The sequence below is a fragment of the Homarus americanus genome, unplaced genomic scaffold (assembly GCF_018991925.1).
Source record: "Homarus americanus isolate GMGI-L3 unplaced genomic scaffold, GMGI_Hamer_2.0 scaffold34921, whole genome shotgun sequence".
NCBI classification, from domain to species: Eukaryota; Metazoa; Arthropoda; class Malacostraca; order Decapoda; family Nephropidae; genus Homarus; species Homarus americanus.
Genome location: NW_024741901.1, coordinates 11,319,202 through 11,329,126, shown reverse-complemented (window position 1 = coordinate 11,329,126; position 9,925 = coordinate 11,319,202).

The window sequence follows — 9,925 nt, the reverse complement described above, 5'->3', positions numbered from 1 at the left end:
ACCTTTTACTGTAAATATATGAAACTCCACACTCGTCATGTTAAACATCTCTACCACCACCTCTGTCACTTTAAACATCTATCACACCAACACCTATCACTTTAAAATTAGGAAACGTAGAACTAATAATAATAAAGTAGAGATATGAAGACAAAATGGTGACCTGATTACTGTAATGTGTTGGGTATTGATAATCGGAATGGAAGCTCAAAAGATCACAGGGCTCAGTTCATAAAATTTCGTACGTGGTAACTGGTAACTGAAGAAGTAAGAACGCAAATACAGTTATAGCAAACAAAATAGCATCAAACTTACTTTTGAAACTAGAAACTCTCACTTAGCATCACTTAGGGAATACAATGTACATGCAAAATTACGATGTATTATCCGATGGTAAAGTGGTGTAAGGCTGGAAACAGTGGACAACCTTGAACTGATATATTTATTCAGGACAGTGTGTTCTTTCCTGTGAGGTAAACGAGTACCCCTTTGTAGGTTATGCATCTAAGCTACTGTGCCGAGTAGCAACCTTGTAAATAAGCTACTGTGCCGAGTAGCATTTATATATATAATTACGTGCCAACACTGCACGTGTTATGTGGCAACATTGCCCCGAGGCTGCCATATGGCAAGGCAGCCTCAGTCTGACTGTGTGAGCCGTGCATGGCACACGCTAGTCACCACTTGTATTTCTCTCATCCATAATAAACGGACTTCAGTGTTACCCGGTGTTTCCCTACCCATCACTGCATTCTTCAGGGAACACTTGTAACCATCTTGGCGCAGTGACTAGGATCTGTGGACTTACAAAGTGTGTGAACTATGCCGATGGTTACATCAGCCGGCGATGTGCGCGTCGACTAGTGTGTTTCGCCGCAACGTGCAGTGTTGGGCCGTCACAGTGCATTTTAGTGACGGTGGCAGTGTTAGTGTCAGTGTATTAGTGTGTCTAGAGCTGAGAGTTGAGCATTGGCCTGTTTTTTAGTGGTACCCACGGAGCACGCAGGCGTACACCCTTCTCGTGTGACATCCCGGGAGACACTGACGGTCTCACCCCCCCACCGCGTCTCTAGCCACCGGCATTAAGGCCACCACGAAGTGCATCTGCTGTCTCAGACACACACACACACACGCACGCACGCACTCACTCACGGACAGAACAGTGGACTCTGCGTAATTTCTGCGCTGTTTATGTCATATATATGTGGTTCGAGCTGTTGAGGCGCCACTTTATATACTAAACAGTGCAGTCCACGCACACACAAAGATGGGCGGTAAGAAGGGACAACGTCAAGATGGGAGACACGACTCCCCACCACCTTCCCCTCCACCGGGCGCAGACTCTCATCCTCCACCTCCAGTGACGGACATTGCCACAATTCTGAGGTGGATGGACGACCGGGACGAGAGACACAGAGAGATGGAACTTCAGAGGGAGGAGACACGAAGAGAGGAGGAAAAGTTGCGTTTTGAGGCACTATTGGCGACCCTGGCGCTAACCCACCCTCCCTCACTCACAGGTAGCATGCTTCAAGGCGCCAGTACACTCCCTCCTCCACCACACCAGCGTCCTCCAGGTACTCTTGCCTCCAAACAAACAGCTCCCAAGGCATCTGTTCAACCCCCACCCGCCCTCTCACCAGACGTCACGTTTCAGCTTTTTCGTGAGTGGAGGCGGCGTTGGACAGATTACTCCACGATGGTGGACCTTGACAGCATGCCTCCAAACAAACAGCTCATCCAACTGCGGATGTGTTTGTCGCTGGAGACCCAGAGAATTTTGGAGCACACGTTGCAAGTGCCTCCCGATTCTACATCTTCAGTGACGGATGTGCTCGACTTTTTACAGGAGCACGTTAAAGGTAGGAATAACGAGGCTTTGCGTCGCCGCGCCTTCACCAGCTGCAAGCAGGCAGAGAACGAATCCTTTGACAAATTTTTTGTACGCTTGAAGAGTTTGTCAGAGGAGATCGACGTCTGCAAGGCGCACAGCCGGGAATGTGAGGAAGCCTGGATCAAGCACGGGATCTTGACAGGTGTCAGGCAGGAAGAGTTGGTGCAGCGACTCATCCCCCTGGACGCTTCCTCCACACTCCAGGTGGTAGTGACTGAATGTCGGTCGTACGAGGCCACCAAGTCCGACACCTCTGCCTTACGGGCCCCACCTGCTGTGAGAGCTATCTCACAGTACAAGAAGGGTAAGAAGGCGGCCAACAACGCGAAGGCTGCCACACGTTCTTCCACGCCTCCGCCTAGTGCTTCCTGTGGCAGCTGTGGAAAGCAGCACAGCCCCAAGACATGCCCGGCCGCCGACGCACTGTGTTGTGGATGTGACCGTAAGGGCCACTGGTCTAACACAGACAGGTGCCCTGCACGAGACCGCAAGTGTCAGGCCTGTGGTCGCTATGGACACTACGACAAGTGCTGCCGCCAACCGAAGCCCAAAAGCCCGAGACGAGGAGGAAAGCAGCGCACTTCCCTCGGGGTGGTTCGCACGCAGCCCCCTCCAGATGGCCCATGCAGCCACATCAGGAGGGTGGAATCGACCACACGCCCCAGGCCTACCCCTTCCCCCACCATCCGCGTCGCCGTCACACACGGTGATGTGTCGGGTCACATCGAGGTGATTGGGTTGAAGCACCTCCAGAAACTGGGCCTCACCAAACGCGGCCTGGGACCACCGCCGCAGCTGCAGTACTACAATGCGGACGGTTCCCAGATGCCGGACGCTGTGGGCTCCTTTCAAGCAGAGATCACCTACGGCGACAGGTCGTGTCACGGATGGATCGACATGCAGCTTACTCTCGCTACACCCTTGTTGTCGTGGGAGCACTGCAAGGAGTTAGGCGTGGTGCCCAGAGACTTTCCTGAGCAGATCCCAGCTGCTTGGTACACCGCCAGCAGGGTGCGGGAATCAATGAGCGACGCGCCTGGCGCTGCCGCACAGAGCTGCCCAGAACCCGCGTTCACTCCCGCCCCGCCTCCACCCAAGTCACGGCTGCTTCCTCTTCACAGCGAGACGTCTCCTTCAGCCGCAAGGGCCTACTTCCTGAAAGAGTACTCGGATGTGCTGGTGACGAAGGAGGCCCTACGGACCGCGCCACTGAAGGCTATGGCTGGTCCGCCTATGAGGATACACCTGCAGGAAGATGCACAGCCGTTTGCCATACACACTCCCCGGTTGATTCCTCTCACCTTCAGGGATTCAGTCAAGAAGGAACTGGATTCCATGGTGGCCCAGGGTGTCATCATACCCGTTGGTGACGACCCATCCCCTTGGTGCCACCCTCTAGTCGCTGTGGCTAAGACTAACGGTGGAGTGCGGATTACTACCGACTTGTCTAAGCTTAACAGCCAGGTGTCCCGTCTCGCCCACCCTTCACCCACACCTTTTGCAGCTATACGGAGTGTGGATCCGAAGGTATGGCACTTCTTGACGATGGACGCCCTCTGTGGTTACTGGCAGATCCCACTGAAGAAGGACGATCAGCCACTGACCACTTTCATCACGCCTTACGGACGCTTCCGCTACTGCCGTGGCCCTATGGGATTCGCTGCTACGGGGGACGCCTTCTGTCTCCGTGGTGACATGGCACTTCAAGGCGTGACCAACTGCGTGAAGGTAGTGGATGACGTCCTCCTCTACGACGAGGACTACCTGACGCATCTTCGCCGCATCGACGAGGTACTGACCAGGTGTGGGACGCACGGCATCACTCTGAATGCCGAGAAGTTCGTCTTGGCCGCACCTGCAATGTCTTTCTGCGGCTACCGACTGTCAAGGGATGGCATTGCTGCAGACCCGGAGAAAGTTCGTGCCATAGCGGACTTTGCAAAACCTGCCAACCTTACGGATCTCAGGTCTTTCATGGGCCTGGTGAACCAGCTGGCAGAATTTTCTCCTGACGTCTCCACCGCTGCCGGGCCTCTCCGCCCCCTGATGAGCCCCAAGAGGACTTTCACGTGGACCCCTGACCATGACCTCGCCTTTCAAAAGGTGAAGGAGGCCCTGTCAAGTCCACCTATCCTTGCTACTTTCGACCCAGCGCTCCCCACCGTCCTCCAGACAGACGCCTCGCGCTTGTACGGGGTTGGTTACGCCCTTCTCCAGGATCACGGTGGAGGAAAGTACCAGCTCGTACAGTGTGGCTCTCGCTTCCTCACCGATGCTGAGACCCGCTACGCTACCATCGAGCTGGAGCTGCTGGCAGTGGTATGGGCCTTATCGAAGTGCAAATTTTACTTGATTGGCCTACAGCACTTCGACCTCATCACAGACCACAGGCCCTTGGTCCCCATTCTTAATCACTATTCGCTGGACGCCATCGAGAATCCCCGCCTCCAGCGCCTGAAGGAGAAGATTTTGGCCTTCGTCTTCACCGCGGCTTGGCGCGCAGGTAAGGAGTTGTGCATCCCGGATGCCCTCTCCCGCTCCCCAGTCAGCCGCCCTACACCTGAAGACGAGATGCTCAGCACCGAGGCCGGTTTCTCCGTCAGCAACATCGTCACCTTGCAGGCCGTACAGTCCCTCGCCAGCACCCAGGCCTCAGTGTCGCCACCCGACAGCGATCTGGCCCTTGAGGAACTACGGACCGCGGCACGCGACGACCCCTCCTACACTCAGCTCTTGGAGAGTGTGAGGACTGGGTTCCCTCGCGACCGTTTTGACCTCCACAACGCCCTACGCCCGTATTGGAAGATACGTGAGGACCTCTACGCAGATGGGGACCTCGTCCTGTACGGTGCCCGTGTGGTCGTCCCTGCAGCTCTCCGTCGTCGCGTTATGGCCCGTTTACACGACAGCCATCGTGGAGCAGAGGCCACCAAGCGCCGCGCAAGGCAGGCTGTGTACTGGCCTGGCATTGATGCGGATATCGTCAATACGGTCCGTGCCTGTGAGCCGTGCCAGATCATGCAGCCCAGTCAACAGCAGGAGCCCCTCTTGTGCGACGACGAACCCACCAGGCCCTTCGAGTCCGTGTCGGCTGATTTCTTCAGCACAGCTGGGAAACATTTCCTAGTTGTCGCCGACCGACTCTCTGGCTGGCCTGTGGTGGTAATCTGTGGCTCGGACACGACGTCCGCGGCCACCATTCGCCACTTCCGGCACCTCTTTCGTGACCTGGGCGTCCCCGTACGTCTGCGGACGGACGGTGGGCCACAGTTCACCAGCCGGGACTTCACAGGATTCCTGGAGCGTTGGGGAGTCCGCCACATCGTGTCAACACCCCACTACCCACAGTCAAACGGCCATGCTGAGGCTGCGGTCAAGACAGTCAAGCACCTCATCCTCAAGGTGGCCCCTTCAGGCAACATAGACTGTGAGGCGTTTGACAAAGGACTCCTGGAGTTACGTAATACTCCCACCCACACAGGACGCTCCCCTGCCCAGATCCTGTATGGTCACCCTCTCCGCTCTTGCGTTCCTGCACACGCCAAGGCCTTTGCGAAGGAGTGGCAGACCAGAGCCGAGAGCTGCGACCGCCGCGCCGCTTCACGTGCCCAGGACGCCAAGGCTCGGTATGACGACCGTGCCCGCCCTCTTCAGCCACTGGAGATTGGTGCCCTTGTCCGCGTCCAGGACCCGACGACGACACGTTGGGACAAGGTGGGCATAGTGATGGGCGTCGGCCGGTCGCGGGACTACAAGGTCAGGATGCCGAGCGGCCGTGTCTGGTGGAGGAACCGCCGCTTCCTCCGGCCAGTCCCACCCCCTGCTGCTGGCCCCCTGACCGAGGACGAGTCACCTACACCTCACGAGGATCCACCCCACAGTGCACCTCGACGCTCGGAGCGACTTAGGACTAAGAAGTCCGCTCAAGACAAAGACTATGAGCGTGAGGGGGGAGGGAGATGTAGGTTATGCATCTAAGCTACTGTGCCGAGTAGCAACCTTGTAAATAAGCTACTGTGCCGAGTAGCATTTATATATATTTTACGTGGCAACACTGCACGTGTTATGTGGCAACATTGCCCCGAGGCTGCCATATGGCAAGGCAGTCTCAGTCTGACTGTGTGAGCCGTGCATGGCACACGCTAGTCACCACTTGTATTTCTCTCATCCATAATAAACGGACTTCAGTGTTACCCGGTGTTTCCCTACCCATCACTGCATTCTTTAGGGAACACTTGTAACCATCACCCTTGACGCATGCGTTTGGGCTAGAGAAGCAGGAGAGTTGAACAAGTAAGTGATCCGGCGACACGACGAAATTAGTTACATGCTGTATACAGGGTTGAGCAAAATTAATTTCACAGTTTAAGCATGACCATTGCGGCAGTTCTTTTTACCTATACACTTAAGGACACATTCTGATATTCAATTCAGTTTTTGTGCTATTGTTGTCTTTAAATGATTTATTCAGTATCATGTTATTTTGCTTTAGTTTTCATGTATCAAGAGAAGTACGCAGCTGTATATTGACTTTGGTACCACCCTGTACTATGCCAAGACGCTCTGTGACCTTTCGGCGCAGTCTTATGTGTTATAGTGATCATTGTGGTATACAGAACTGAGATTAGATAGATTGTGCATGTCATCTTGAGAGTGACTTTAGCACCAATATATCACCCAGGTTGAGTTATGGGTCGTGTCGTGGGGTCGTGTGGTGGAGTCGTGTAATGGGGTCGAGTGGTGGGGTCGTGTTGTGGGTCGTGTGATGGGGTTGTGTTGTGGGTCGTATGGTGGGGTCGTCTGATGAAGTCATGTGATGGGGTTGTGTTGAGGGGTCGTGTGATGGGTCGTGTGGTGGAGTTGTGAGGTTATGTTGTGTGGTGGGTTCGTGTGATTGATTTTGTGTGCTGGGTCGTGTGGTGGGTTATGTGATGGGGTCGTGTGGTGGGTCATGTGGTGGGTCGTGTGGTGAGTGTTGTGTGGTGGGGTTCGTGCTGTGGGTCGTGTGGTGGGTCGTGTTGTGGGTCATGTGGTGGGTGTTATGTGGTGGGGTCGTACTCTGGGTCGTGTGGTGGGTTGGGTGATGGGGTCCTGTTGTGGATCGTGTGGTGGGTTGTGTGATGGGGTCGTGTTGTGGGTCGTGTGGTTGTTCGTGTGATGGATTCGTGCTGGTGATCGTGCTGTGGGTCATGTGGTGGGTCGTGTGGTCAGGGTCGTCTCTATCTGCTTACTTAACCACCAAGCTATATACTGTACTGTACTGTACTGTACCTCTACAACGTGAGGTGCTACAGGAGTTCAGACTTGGTATATTCACCATGACAGTCCAGAGAGAATCCAAGCTTTTTGTTGTTATCTGTTCAATGGGACAAATCCATGCATGAGTTGACACCCCTTCTGAGTGCAATTCGGTTTAGGATTCTCAATTTTCATTATCATCATCCTCATTTTACTATCCGGTGATGTTATTCAGCTTTATTGTGGTACTATATCACTATTAATTTTCGTTATTATATTATATCTTTATTCATGTTCATTAGTCTCTTGGTTTCATTAATCTAATGTGTGTGTGTGTGTGTGTGTGTGTGTGTGTGTACAGTACTGGAAAGACAACGACTCATCCATTCAACTTGTCGTGTGAATAAAACATCAACTCACTTCCATTACTTATTTAACACTCACTAGCTGTCTGTGTTCTACATATCAGCTCTTACTGGTTACCTGACCAAAATATCAGCTCCTCTTAGTCTAGGCTAGTTAGGGTGGTTTAGTTAGGTTAGTTTAGGTTTTGGGTGGTTTGGTAGGGTTAGGTTGGATTTATTTGGTTAGGTTTCGGTTTGTTTAGGAAGATTAAATTAGGCAGGTTAAATTGGGCAGGTTAAGTTAGGTTAGACTAGGTTGAATTAGATTAGGCTGGCTTTGTTTGGTTCGGTTATAAGGGTAGGTTAAGTTAGTTTTGTTTGGTTAGATTAGGTTAGCATTATCTGGTTAAGTTAGGTTAGGTTAGGCTAAGTTGTTATTGTTTGGTTAGGTTGGATTAGGTTAGCTCAGGTTAACAGTACACACAGCAGGTGATTTTCTTTAGTAAGTTGGGTTAGGTTAGGTTAACAGCACACAGCAGGTACTAACAGTGTGGTTGTTGGTGGTGACCTCGACTGCTCGAGCCGACACTTTGACGAAAAGCTGTGTCAGTGGTGTGGGTGGTGGCGGCGTCCAGGTCAGTGTCGGGAGAGGAACACTAACAAGCGTAGGGTCATCTGTAAACAGCGTAAACACATGTTAGTCTACAGCAACAATGTGGGATAATTGATAATGAACCTGAAGGATGTTACAGAACAGGGAGAGTACAGTATCTAGATATCCCCGAAGATTATCAATGAGTCATATGTACTTACATTTATACAGATTTACCAAAGTTTAGATACAGATTATGAAAAGATCAAACAACTACAATTATAACTTGGGCTCTTGAACGGCAAGTAAAATATAAAACTTATTTCTGTAAAGCACATATGGCGCCACGAGCGGCAAGACATCAAAGTTAAAAAAATAAAGAATAAAATTAAAAAATGCAAATAAAAAAAAAAAAAAAAAAACGAAATTCTCTTCAGATAACCCAAGAATACAAACAAAGATGGTCCGACTGGGGAAGTGTGGGGTCACCCCCCAATGATTGGTCTCGAGTTGGTCAGGTTGCCAGAAGTTGGTCACAATGTTCTAAAAAATTCAAGGAAATGGTCAAGTACACACACACACACACACACCGTCTTCAGCCTTCTTGGGGTGAGGACATACTCGGCGCTGCCCGCTATGGCGGCCGTTTTCGCCCCCCAGGCCCCGATGTGGGTCAGTGACCTGTGCCCGGGTGGGCTATTCCCCGTAAAAAAAAAGAAAAAAAGAAAAAAAAAGGCCATGGAGACAGCTGCCAGCCTGGTCTGTCGGGTCTTCCCTTTCCCCTTTCCCATCTCCTTCCCACCAGGATTTATCAACATCCTCCCATCAACAGTACAGTGCAAAGTTTGACGATCAACCCACAACTGGTATACAAAAGTGACAATTTCACCTCGAAATAAAGAAACAACTGTTGGAGAGTGACAATCAATACTCAGCGGTGAATGGTGACCTCACGCGTTCCTGAAACACCCAGGGTCCGCCGAAAACTCGTCACCATCAACACTGGGTGAGAAGCCAAGAAAGACTCCAAACTAAATCATGAGAGAAAGGAGGACTCCCTACTCCACCCAGGTGAGGGATTATGAATTCTTAACTACATCACATGAGGAACAAGAACAATCTCCATCGCCCTGTGTGAGCTGAAGGGCCTACCCGGAAGTGGTGGATGTGCTAAACATCTGCAGCTGTACTGAGGGAGCGGCCCTCTGCACCTAGGTACGACGCGACGGCCATCCGAACCGTGGGAAGGACATTGTTGGCGCCAGTATCAGGTCAAAAAGACTGTTTACAAGATCAGCTCCCACACCACCAGATCTATAGTTAATCTATATGTTGACTATGTTTCTAATATTTTTGTACTGAAAGCTTTTGTCAATCAAGTGACCCACTCCCCGATTTCACCGTATGTAACTTATTATCTCTGTTTATTGTATATTTTCAGCTTTCTGGTTGCCATGTTACCTTAAGACGGTTATTGTGAGGCGTTTTCGATGCACGGAATAGCTAACGCATTGGCTATTCTGTATGCAGATGCTGCTTTTGATTTGTGCACATGACACTTTTGCTAACATCTCGATGATGAGTTAGCCTTTTGCAGGTCCCAAACGGCACAAATAGCTATCAACCAATCTGCGATTTCTCCCGGTGAAAATAACGCTGTTCATGGCCGCTTATGGAGAATATTTTTTATTAATATTGAAGAGTTGGAGGCATTTAAGGCAAGAAAAAACTGCGATATAATAATAAAAATAATACTATATCCGGTATTATATTGGATAGGACCTAAAACAAAGCGTAAGGCAGGAAAGAATTGAAAAGGATTGTGCCCTGTTGAAACCTGTTTAGGCTCTGCCGTTT